Source organism: Trachypithecus francoisi, unplaced genomic scaffold, assembly GCF_009764315.1.
Source record: "Trachypithecus francoisi isolate TF-2019V2 unplaced genomic scaffold, Tfra_2.0 Lachesis_group12, whole genome shotgun sequence".
Lineage (NCBI taxonomy): Eukaryota > Metazoa > Chordata > Mammalia > Primates > Cercopithecidae > Trachypithecus > Trachypithecus francoisi.
The window spans coordinates 55,524,134-55,536,706 of record NW_022681457.1 but is presented as its reverse complement, the minus strand read 5'-3'; the positions used below and the strand labels follow the sequence as shown (position 1 = coordinate 55,536,706).

General features: G+C 39.2%; 1 protein-coding gene across 1 annotated transcript in view; it reads left to right on the top strand.

The window, feature by feature from the left end:
* The first annotated feature begins 1,082 nt into the window (after positions 1-1,082).
* LOC117093722 (zinc finger protein 100-like) overlaps positions 1,083-12,573 on the top strand; it is a 346,302-nt gene continuing 334,811 nt past the window's right edge. Inside the window, 1 exon segment of the mRNA XM_033229241.1 lies at positions 1,083-1,210. The gene's annotated coding sequence lies outside the window, so the exon portion shown is untranslated.

Below are 12,573 nucleotides of genomic sequence, written 5' to 3'. Positions count from 1 at the left end.
GAGTACATGTGGGCATGTATATATGTGGTTGGCACTTATACTCACAAGTATCTCACATCACAGGAGAAAACAGATAACCATAGCCTGACCATTAGGGCCAAGGTCACGTAGCAGAATAAGTTTGCCTTTAATCTATTTTCTTCATATCTAATAATTGGAGGTCAAGACTGTGGACAGATCTGAAGACAGAGGTTTTTCGCCTGTGGGCCCATCAGCCTTTGTTCACTGTCTGATCTCTGAAAGAGGGGTGGCAACAGATGGCAAACAGTGGTTATTTTATTCCTGCTGCCCTCTGCTTTTTCTATGGTCACTCTTTTCTGTTTCATCCTCGGAATTAAAGAGAGATGTTGGTAAAGAGAGGCTGTCACCTTACCTCTGGCAGAAAGAGGATGTTCAGGCCCTTCACCCCGCGGATGTCAGAGCTTCACTTCAATGTGACAGCTACTAGCCATGTGTGGCTGCTGGGTGTCTAAAATGTGACTGGTCTGAATTGCGATGTGCTAGAAAGGTACAATACAGAGTTAGTTTCAGTGATTTTGCTCCAAATATATGTACTTACTTCATTCATAATTACACATTATTCACATATTAAAATTATAATATTTTGGATATATTGGGTTAATTAAATTATTACAACCGAGTCCACCTGCTTCTTGTTTCTTTTTAAAGTTTGGTTACTAGGAAACTTAAAATTCACATGTGGTTTACATTTTATTTATTTTACATTTTATTTATTTTATTTCAGAGGATTGCCTCCTTTTTAAAATCTCAAGCTCCCTGCTCAAAGGACCAGAAGCCAGGAAGGTCATAAAAGTTGAAATTTAAAAATAATTATTATTTCCTTTTCATTTGTGACTAGCCATACAATAAATTATTTATAAATGCATATAACCTTACGCACAAGTTTAAATGCAAATACCCTCTGGGATGGACCCGGCTCAGCTCAGGGAGGAACCCCTGCCGGAAAAAGGTGCAGCCTAACCTGGCGCTCAGCCTAGCTCATTTAGCCCAGCATCTTCAGGGCCTGAGGGGGCGGGTCTTAAACATTATCCAATCAGAAACGCTGGGCTGGAACGGCTTCCGGGTGCGCTGCGGCGTTTGTTTCTCGCTGCAGCTGGGGCTCCAGGTCTCGTCTTGACTTCCCTGTATCCTCTGCTCCTACAGGTCAAGCCTCTGTGGCCCTGTGACCTGCAGATATTGGGAGATCCACAGCTAAGACACCAGGAGTCCCTGGAAGCCTAGAAATGGTGAGAGTGCTGGGTCCGACATCCCAAGAGGGGAAGAGGCTGGTTGGAACCGGTGGGAAGTGACTGTGGCGGGACTCAGGCCTCCCCTCAGTCAGCTCCACAATCTGCCCCCCGAGTTCTCCTTGCCCAGCTCGGCCTCAGTCCCCTTCGGCCATAGGATGGCGGCTACGCTGACAGCCGGGCCCCGGGAGTTCTGTCTTCTCCCTGCGTAGTGACTGTGCCCGGGCCTAGAACCTCTGCATCAGCAGCGCCTCGTCTCTCCCAGATTGTGCGGGGACCAGGGAGGGGCGTCAGGGGAGAATCCTGACTCAGGATGCAGGTTCATGAATGGGAAGAGCTTTGGTCTGTGGAGTTCCCAATTCCTGTTTTCTCCTATTGAAAATGTTTGGGAGTCACCGCAAAAATATTAAAGATTAATCAAAGAGCGATTCAAAAGTTATAGAGCACCCAGCTATGGTTTGTAGTTTGTGGTTCGTGGGAGGGGCTTGAAGGAAAGACTTTTATAAGGTGCGTGATGAAGAAAACCAAATCTAATAATTGGTTAGGTACAGTTACATACTTTCTTAATTTGTACAATCAAGGTGGAAATTTCCTGGTTATGTAATCAGAGGTTAATTGGTTAAGCCTGGATTTTGTTTTTTTCAATGTAGTAGTTTACAAAAAATGCATTTGAGTAAGATTTTTTAAAAAGTAGGAACCCTGGGACTAGAGCCACCTCAGTCCAATTGCCTGCCACTTAATTATTCTCACACTGCACAGGGAACTGCTTTTCCCCTGGATTTTTCACGTGTCCCGAGCCTACCCCCATGTGTCTCAAGTCTACGCTCTACCCCTCATTCCTTCAGCCTAACTCTGGCTTGCAGTAAAATACCAGATTTCCAGTTTCTTCTGACAGTCCCGATGACAACTTTCCTTTCCTGATTCACATTGTCAACTATTTTTCCTTTGGTGTACATTTCTGATACTGTATTTTGATTAATCATTTTTTGACAAAGCATTGGATGGCGCTTTAAAAAAAATTGTTTTGTTTGGAAATATTTCCCATGAGAATAAAGCAAAGAATAATTCCCTGACACTATTGTAAAAACTCTTTTTGCCTTTTCTTTCTTTTAATCTTCCCTAGGCACAGAGATCTTATCAGAAAGTTTTCAGATCAAGGTTTTCCTTTGGAAACTTTATGGAGTGATGTGTCCTCAGCCAGCCTTCAGTTTTTTTCTGGTCCTGGGTTTCAGTACTGTCTGGAGATAAACCAAGATGCCCACCATGGCTTTGTCTACTAGAGCGTCTAGTGAATATCAGCTCCCGGGTTATTTTCTCCCTGAGGACAACCTGAGGTATAGAGTGTATCCTCAAGGGAGTAGGTGGATGCCCCGGGGCTGAGAGGGATCTCCTGGCATACTCTTCCTTTGAAAAGCTAACCCCTTCAGACATTAAGATTGTCTTCACCCAACCTAGCTTCCCTTTCTTGGAGACACATTGCTGGTCAGCTAATCAGTTGCTGAAATCGAGGGGGAAACACAGAAATAATTTTTGCCCCTTGGATTCTCTAAGTTTTGTGAAAAAAATAGTATCCCAAAGACCAAAAAAAACAACTTATGTAAGCGAGATGGTGCAAGAACTTACAAAGTAAAATGCACATGGGACAGTACTGGGGCATAATGCAGTGTCTCCTGAGTGAGTGGTTATTAAGCACAGGAGCAGGATTCAGTGGATGAATCTCTGAAGTGATTGGCTGGCCTGACTTGACAACTGAGTCAGACACATCTGTTTCCTAATCAGCACTGACACTCCCTTGGTTTGTTGCCTGGAAAAGATTTGTTTTCACTTATTTTGACTTCCTTTTTTTTTTTTTTTTTTAAGTGGAGACGGGGTTGCTTCATGTTGGTCAGGCTGGTCTCGAACTCCTGACCTCAGGTGATCCACCCGCCTTGGCCACCTAAAGTGCTGGGATTATAGGCGTGAGCCACCACACCCGGCCTTCGACTTCCATTTTTTAATGGTAAATTGCATTTTATTAGTAGGACTTGAAAGGCAAGAAAATATATATAAAGGGCATAAAAGCTGGGTTTCAGAAAAAAATTAGTATCTAATTATTTCATTTGTTAAAAATTCTCATTTACCTATTTCATTCTTAGAGTGAGTTTAGGAATTTTCTCGGGTGTATTTTTTTTTTTTTTTGAGAGGGAGTCTCTCTCTGTCCCCCAGGCTGGAGTGCAGTGGCTCGATCTGGGCTCACTGCAAGCTCCGCCTCCTGGGTTTACGCCATTCTCCTGCCTCAGCCTCCCGAGTAGCTGGGACTACAGGCGCGCGCCACCACACCTGGCTAATTTTTGTATTTTTAATAGAGACGGTGTTTCACCATGTTGGTCAGGCTGGTCTCGAACTCCTGACCTCGTGATCCACCCACCTCGGCCCCCCCAAAGTGCTGGGATTACAGGCCTGAGCCATTGCGCCTGGCCCTTTTAACTTCTATTTTTGGTTTCGGAGTACATGTGCAGGTTTGCTACGTAGGTAAAATTGTGTCATGAGGGTTTGGTGTGCAGATTATTATTTCACTGAAGTACTAAGCATAGCACCAGACAGGTATTTTTTCTGATTGTCTTTTTTTTTTTTTTTTTCTTGACAGTATCTCACTGTGTTGCCCTGGTTAAAGTGCATTGGCACAATCTCAGCTCACTGCAACCTCTGCTTCCTGAGGTCAAGCGCTTCTTGTGCCTCAGCCTCCCATGTAGCTGGTACTATTGGCATAGGCCACTATGCCCAGCTAATTTCTGTATTTTTAGTAGAGACGAGGTTTCGCCATGTTGGCCAGGCTTGTCTTGAACTACTGACCTCAGGTGATCCACCCGCCTTTACCTCCCAATGTGGTGGGATTACAGGCATGAGCCACCACTTCCGGCTCCTTTTTGTCTTTTCATCTTCCCCCCTCAACTAGGCCTCAATGCTTCTTTTCCCTTCTTTGTGTCCATGTGTTCTTAACATTTAACTTATAAATGAGAACATGCAATTGTTTTTCTGTTTCTGCATTAGTTTTCTAAGGATAATAGTTGTCAGCTCCCTCCATGCTGTTGCACAGAGCATGATCCTGTTCTTTTTTTTATGGCCACATAGTATCCCGTGATGTATATGTGCCATATTTTGTTTTTATTAAATGTTTTATTTTATTTAATTATTTTTCAGTGACAGGTCTCATTCTGTCATTCAGACTGGAGTGCAGTGGTGTTATGTCTCCTCACTGCAGTCTCAACCTCCTGGGCTTGAGCAATCCTACCTCAGCCCCCCAAGTAGCTGAGACTACAGGTGTGCACCACCATGCCCAGCTAATTTTTCTTTTTGTATTTTTTGGAGAGACGAAGTTTTGCCATTTTGCCCAGGCTGGTCTTGAACTCCTGAGCTCTGGCAGTCTACCTGCTTTGGCCTCCCAAAGTGTTGGATTACAGGCATGAGCCACCATTCCTGCCCATACCATATTTTCTTTATCCAGTTGTCCACTGATAGGCATTTAAGTTGGTTCCATGTCTTTGCTATTGCGAACAGTGCTGCAGTTAGCATGCATGTGCATCATGTGTTTTTTGATAGAATAGCTTATATTTCTTTGGGTATATACCCAATTGTGAGGTTGCTAAATGGCAAATTCTGTTTTTAGTTCTGTGAGGAATCACCACACTGCTTTTCACAATGGTTGAATTAATTTACACTTTGACCAGCAGGGTATAAGCATTTTCTTTTCTCTGCAACCTTGCCAGCATCTGTTACTGACTTTTTAAACATAGCCCTTCTGACTGGTGTGAGATGGTATCTCTTTGTGATTTTTGAAAACATTTCTCTAATGATTAGTATGGAGCATTTTTAAACTATGGTTGTTAGCCACATGTAAGTCTTGTTTTGAAAAGCATCTGGGCTGGGCATGGTGGCTCACGCCTGTAATCCCAGCACTTTGGGAGGCCGAAGTAGACAGATCACCTGAGGTCAGGAGTTCGAGACTTGCCTGACCAACATGGAGAAACCCCATCCCTACTAAAAATACAAAAAAATTAGCCGTGTGTGGGGGCACATGCCTGTAATCCCAGCTACTTGGGAGACTGAGGCAGGAGAATCACTTGAACCCAGAAGGTGGAGGTTGTGGTGTGCTGAGATCGTACCACTGCACTCCAGCCTGGGCAACAAGAGTGAAACTTTGTCTCGAAAGAAAGAAAGAAAAAGAGGAAAAAGCAAGCAAGCAAGCAAGACAGAAAGAAAAGAAAAGAAAGAAGAGGAGGAGGGGGGAGGAGAAGGGGGGAAGAGGAGGGGGAAGGAGAGGGGGGAGGGAGGAAGGAAGAAGGGAAGGAAGGGAAGGAAGGAAAAGCAAGAAAAGCATCTGTTTGGCCAGGTGCAGTGGATCACGGCTGTAATCCCAGCATTTTGGGAGGCTGAGGGAGGTGGATCATTTGAGGTCAGCTCTAGACCAGCCTAATCAACATGGCAAAATTCTGTCTCTACTGAAAATACAAAAATTAGCTGAGTGTGGTGCTGCACACCTGTAGTCCTAGCTACTCTGAGGCACGAGAATTGCTTGAACCTTGAGCCAGAGGTTGCAGTGAGCTGAGATCATTCCACTGCACTCCAGCCTGGGCAACAGAGTGAGACTCATTCTCCAAAGGAACAAAACAAACAAACAAAAAGCATCTATTTATATCCTTTGCCTACTTTTTAGTGAGGTTGTTTTTTTCTTGTAAACTTAAGTTCCTAATGGATTCTGGATATTAGACCTTTGTCAGAAGCATGGTTTGCAAATATTTTCTTTTTTCTGTAGGTTGTCTGTTTACTATGTTAATAGTTTCCTTTGCTGTAAAGAGCTCTTTAGTTAGGTCTCATTTGTCAATTTTTGCTTTTGTTGCAATTGCTTTTGGTGTCTTCATTATAAAATATTTGCCAGTTCCTACGTCTAGTTCCTATTTCTTAGGTTATTTATCTTCCAGGGTTTAAAAAAATACTAATTTTGGCCGGGTGCAGTGGCTCATGCCTGTAATTCCAGCACTTTGGGAGGTTGAGGCAGGTGGATCATCTGAGGTCAGGAGTTCGAGACCAACTTGACCAACATGGTGGTCAACACCGTCTCTACTAAAAATACAAGATTAGCCAGGCATGGTGACGCATGCCTGTGATTCCAGCTACTCGGGAGGCTGAAGCAGGAGAATTGCTTGAACCCAGGAGGCGGAGGTTGCAGTGAGCCGAGACTGTGCCATTGCACTCCAGCCTGGGCAACAGAGTGAAACCCGATCTCAAAAAATAATAATAATAATAATTTTAAGTTTTACATTTAAGTCTTTAATTCATCTTGAGTTGATTTTTATATATGGTTTAAGGAAGGGGTCCAGTTTCCGTCTTCTACATAGTCCTAGCTAGTTATTCCAGCACCATCTATTAAATAAAAAATTCTTCCCACTTTCCTCTTGTCAGCTTTGTTGAAGTTCAGATGGTTGTAATGTGTGGCATAAGGAAGGGGTCCAGGTTCAGTCTTCTACGTAGGGGTAGCTAGTTACACCAGCACCATTTATGGAATTCTTCCCACATTCCTCTTGTCAGTTTTGTCGTAGATCAGATACTTGTAATGTTATGACATTATTTCTGGGCTCTCTGTTTTGTTGCATTTGTCTATCAATATGTTTTTGTATTAATATCATGGTGCTTTGGTTACTGTAGCCCTGTTGTGTAGTTTGAAGTGGGGTAATGTAATGCCTCCCGCTTTGTTCTTTTTGGTTGGGATTGCCTTGGCTATTTGGGTTCTTTTTCAGTTTCATATAAATTGTAAACTAGTGTTTTTTGTTTTTTGTTTTTTTTAGAATGTTATTTTGTAGTTTGATAGAAATAGTAACAAATTGTTAAATTTATTTTGGCAGTATGGCCACTTTAATGATACTGATCTTTTCTATCCATGAGCATAAAATGGTTTTTTATTTGCTTGTGTCACCTCTGACTTTTTTTTTTTTGGATGGAGTCTCACTCTGTCACCCAAGGCTGGAGTGCGGTAGCGCGATCTCGGATCACTGCATCCTTCACCTCCTGGGTTCCAGCATTTCTCTGCCTCAGCCTCCCGAGTAGCTGGGATTACAGGCGCCCACCACCATGCCTGGCTAATTTTTGTATTTTTAGTAGAGATAGGGTTTTGCCATATTGGCCAGGCTGGTCTTGAACTCCTGACCTCAGGTGATCTGCCTGCCTCGGCCTCTTAAAACTGAAAATCGTGTTTAGTATGTTGGGAGGCAGTACTTGTGAACACCAGTCACATTGCCCTTTTGAGTATATGGTTGAAGGACATGTTTAAAGAAAAATTATTATAGCATGCTAGTTTTTAATTTTTCCAAGGAATTATTATCCCAGAATGTTGCGTATTGGTCTTCTATCTTTTCTAGCTTGTAGGATTTCTGTTTAGAGTTCCACTGTTAGTCTGATGGGCTTCTCTTTGTAGATTACCTGGCCTTTCTCTCCAGCTGCCCTTACATTTTTTCCTGAATTTCAGCCTTGAAGAATCTGATGATTCTGTGTCTTGGGGTTGGTTTTCTCATGGAGTATCTTATTGGGTTCTCTGGACTTTGTGAATTTAAATGTTGGACTCTCTTGTTAAGTTAGAAAAGTTCTTCTGGGTGATATCCTAAAGTATATTTTTCAAGTTGGTTCCATTCTCCCCATCTCTTTAAGGTATCCCAGTCAGATGTAGGTTGTCTTTTTACGTAATCACATAGTTCTCAGAGATTTTTTTCATTTCTTTTTATTCTTTTTGCTTCAGCCTTGTCTGCATGTCTCATTTCAGCAAGATAGTCTTCAAGCTCTGAATTCTTTCGTCTGCTTGGTCTACTCGATTATTGAGGAACCAAAAAACACAGTTCAGTTCATTTATGTTCCTCTCTAAACTGGTTATTCAGGTTAACAGCTCCTGTAATGTTTTTCATGGTTCTTAGCATCTTTTCATTGGGTTAGGACATGCTGTCTTAGCTTAGCAAAGTTCTCTGTTACCCACCTTCTGAAGCCTACTTCTGTTAATTCATCTATCTCAGCTTCTGCCCAGTTCTGTTTCATTGCTGGAGAGGTGTTGCAATCATTTGGAAAAGAAGAGGCATTCTGGCTTTTTAAGTCTTCAGCATTCTTGTGTGGATTCTTTCTCATCTTTGTGAGTTTACCTAGCTTCAATCTTTGAGAATGCTGAAATTTGGATAAGGTTTTTTGGGAACTTTTTTTGTTGATGCTGTTGTTGTTATTGCTCTGTTTTTCTTTTAACAGTCAGGGCCATCATCTGTAGGGCTGCTGAAATTTGCTTGGGGTTTACTCCAGACCATATTTGCCTGAGTTCATCCCACACCTGGAGATGTCACCAGTGGAGGAGGCTGCAGAACAGCAGAGATGACTAGTCGCCTGCTTCTTCCTCTGGAATCCTTGTTGCAGAGAAGCACCGACCTGATGACAGTGGGAACACTCCTGTATATGTTGTCTGATGATGTCTGTTGGGAGGTCTCCCCGTCAGGATGCGTGGGATCGGGGAACCACTTAGCAGAGCACTCTTGCTGCCCTTTGGTGGAAAGGGTTTGAAAAACTGGGAAGAATTCCACACATCGAAAGTGCCTAGATTCCTCAGAGTCAGCTTGGGAAAAGACTAAGTCCTCAGAAACCATCTCATTTTTACTGTTTTATGTGTTTCTTGTAGATATGTTTTTTTCTCATTTCCTGTTTCACTGCCTTAATTTTTGTTTATGGTAATTTTTTTGTGATATGCTTTATTTTTTCATTTTGTTTTCCTTACTATCCATAAATATAATGTAATCATCTTGACATCTAATGTAACCATGTTGAAAAATGGAGATTAAATATCTTAAAGTTAAAACAATATATTTTAATCTCATACACCTTCAGTTAAATACAAAACCTATACTGTTATGTTTTCCAGTTTGTTATTAATATTACAAATCATATTATCTTCCATCGTGTGCCCATTAACAGATTTATGATTCATATCTTGTTTTTTATATCTAGAAGAACTTTTAAGGATTTTATCTAGCATCATTATAATAGTAAAAAATTCTATGTCTGTGTATTTAAATTTAATAGAGAGCTTTATATTTATTTATGTTTTCCTGATACTATTCAGCATGATTTTATTTTTCAACATAATGGACTCATTTTAGTATTTCTGTGTGTTTATATGCAGTCTCACTATGTTTCTCAGGCTGATCTTGAACTCCTGGTCTCAGGTAATCTGACTGCCTTGGCTTCCTAAAGCTGTAGAATTTCAGGCGCGAGCCACTGTGCCTGGCCACCATGTAACAATTTTTTTTTAGGACTATGCTAGTTTTAATGAACACCCACAATTTTTATTTTGGAAAGTCTTTATTTTTATCTTGTTTTTGAAGTAAAATAATTTTGAATTAAGTATTATTGTTTAGAATTTTTTTGTTACATAAAATTTGGGAAGTCCTCAGCCCTTTTTGGCTTTAAGTAACCTTTGTATTACTTTTTCCCTATATTGTTTGTCTAAGATACCATTCATGAATATGTCGATATACTTGATGGTGTCCGATAAGTTTTACAATCCATATTTTAATTTTGTTTTGCAATTTTTTTGTGTGTGTTACATATTTTAGGGCATGCCCCTTCACACCAGTTACTTGTGTTTTGATATTTTCATTTATATTATAATTGTATATGGCAGTGTTTAACTGTACATTTTTAGTGTGAAGCAAAATCACATATGGATCAGTCATATGTCTATAGCCAGTATAGTTACCTCTATGCTTGTCTGCCTTTATAAATATTATTTCTGTATTTTTTAATAACTTGTATATTTGTTATGTAGGTTTCTTGTGAATGGTTGTTCAATCTTGTCTAGGTAAGCAATCATAAAAATTCTCCTGATTTCAATATCTATTGTGAATCTGCATTATTTTTGTGTGGGAGAAATGCTTTTGGATTTGAAAATAATACTAAAACTATCTGTATCTTTTAAAGATATTATTGTTTATTTTTACTTGTCAAAAACACATAAAATTTATTAAATATTTTTAAATATTCTATTTAGTCATATTAATTATATTGATAGTGCTATGCAACATATCCCTAGAATGTTTTTATCTTGCAAAGCTAAATCTCAATATAAATTAAACAACGATCAATTTTTCTGATTTTCTGGCTCTTTGCAGACACCACTATGTGTGTGTGTGTGTGTTTTTTAACTGATTCATGTATCTCATACAACCTCTGTCTTTTTGTGGCTGGCTCATTTCATTTTGCATAATATCATCAAGCTTTATATTTATAGTTAGAATATTTCCTCTCTTTAAAATTCTGGCTTATATTTCAGTATTTTTCTATTTCAAATTATATCTACTGAATGATTTGGTGACAGAAATTTTCATTGCTCTACCGACCGGCTTTCAGTAACAATGCTGCAATAGTTATGGGTGTGCAAATAACTCTTTATGTGACTATATATGTGAAAGTTTATAAATATGCAACATTCCATTTTATTAGTCCACTTATTAGCCATTATTCTCATGCCAAATTGTTTTAAATCTGTAGCTTTATAATATGTTTTGAAATCAGGAACTGTAATGCCTTCAACAGTGTATTTTTTTTTTTTTTTAAGACTGGAACTTCATTGTCTCTTGAGATTTTATATACTTTTGGGGTTGCTGTTTCTATTTCTTCAAAAGTGCAATGAGAAATTATAAAAAACATAACATTAAATCTGTAGATTACATTGAGCAGTATGGACATCTTCGACATATTAATTATTTCAACCTTTGAACAGGAGCTTGCTCAATTGTGTATTTAATTTCCATATATGTAAATTTTAAATTTTTGTCTATACTCATTTTAGTTTGGTAGTAGAATATAATCCATAAAATTTCAGGTTTAACAAATTTAAAAAATAAATTAACAAATAATTCTTTTTTGGCCTAACAGGTGGTCTATCAAGGAGAATGTTGTATTAGCTATTGAGAAGGTTGTGTATCCTGATATTTTTGCGGAGTCTTCTCTAGACTTGTTTTAGAAATAATGGTTTTACACTGCCTTCAAGTCTTCTTTTCACTTAGTAATATTCTGTCTTGTTTTATACAGAAAGTGAAGCATTAAAATGTCCTACTATACTTTTACTGTTGTGTAGGTGTTTCTTCCATTCTGTCAAATATTTGCTTTATATACTTGGAAACTTCATGTGAGATACAAACACACACACACACACACACACGCACAAATCTGTCATAAGTTCCCAGTAAATAAATCTATTATTGTTTAATGTCCTTCTTTGTGTCCTTGCAGTTTTGACTTAAAGTACGTTTTATAAAATATGACGATCTTTGACTTAAGATGTAGCTTGTGTGGTCTTCTGGCCCAGACTGGAGTGCAATGGCATAATCATGGCTGACTGCAACCTGTGTCTCCTGGGTTCAAGCAGTTCTCCTGACTCAGCCTCCCAAGTATCTGGGATTATAGGCACATGCCACCATGCCCGGCTAATTTTTGTATTTTTTAGTAGAGACGGGGTTTCCACATGTTGGTCACACTGGTTTCAATCTTCTGACCTCAACTGATCTGTCTGCCTCGGCCTCCCAAAGTACTGTGATTACAGGCATGAGACACCACACCTGGTCATTTAAAAAATTTTTTATATTGATATACTTTTAGTTCCTTCTTATTTTTTGTGTATCTACACTGATATATTCTTTGTGGTACCTTGGGGATTACATAAAACCTCTAAAAGATACAATACTATATTTAAATCTGGTAAAAAAGGAACTGCAGTTGCATGCAAAAAAAAATTTCTCATTATATGTCTGCCCTAAAATTTGTGATTGATATTGCTAATTATATCTTTTTATATGGTATATTTATTAACAGGTATATATAATGATTTTTGTGATTTTCTCTTTCAAATTTTAGAGAATAATTAGAAATGTTTTCTGCACCAGTATGATAATATTATGAAATTCAGTTTTTGCATTTGCGTATATCTTTCCCAGAAAATAATGTATTTAATGTGATTATTGTTTTGTTGAATTTTGTTATTTTCAGTAGAAGCAGCTGCTTTTAGCATATGTAGGGCATATGGAATGCCAATATACTTTTTCAGAATTTGGTTATTTTTGAAGGTTTTTATCTTTCTCTTTGGCAGAGAGATGTGCTGATGGTATTGTACTTACTTGATTACTGTTTTTTTCAGGACTTTGACTATATTACACAGTTCCTTTCTGGCCTGAAAAATTTTTGTTGACAATTTACTGGCTATCTAATAAGACTATGCTTGCAAATGACACATCACTTTCATCTTGCAGCTCCTGAGAGTCTCTTCTTGTCT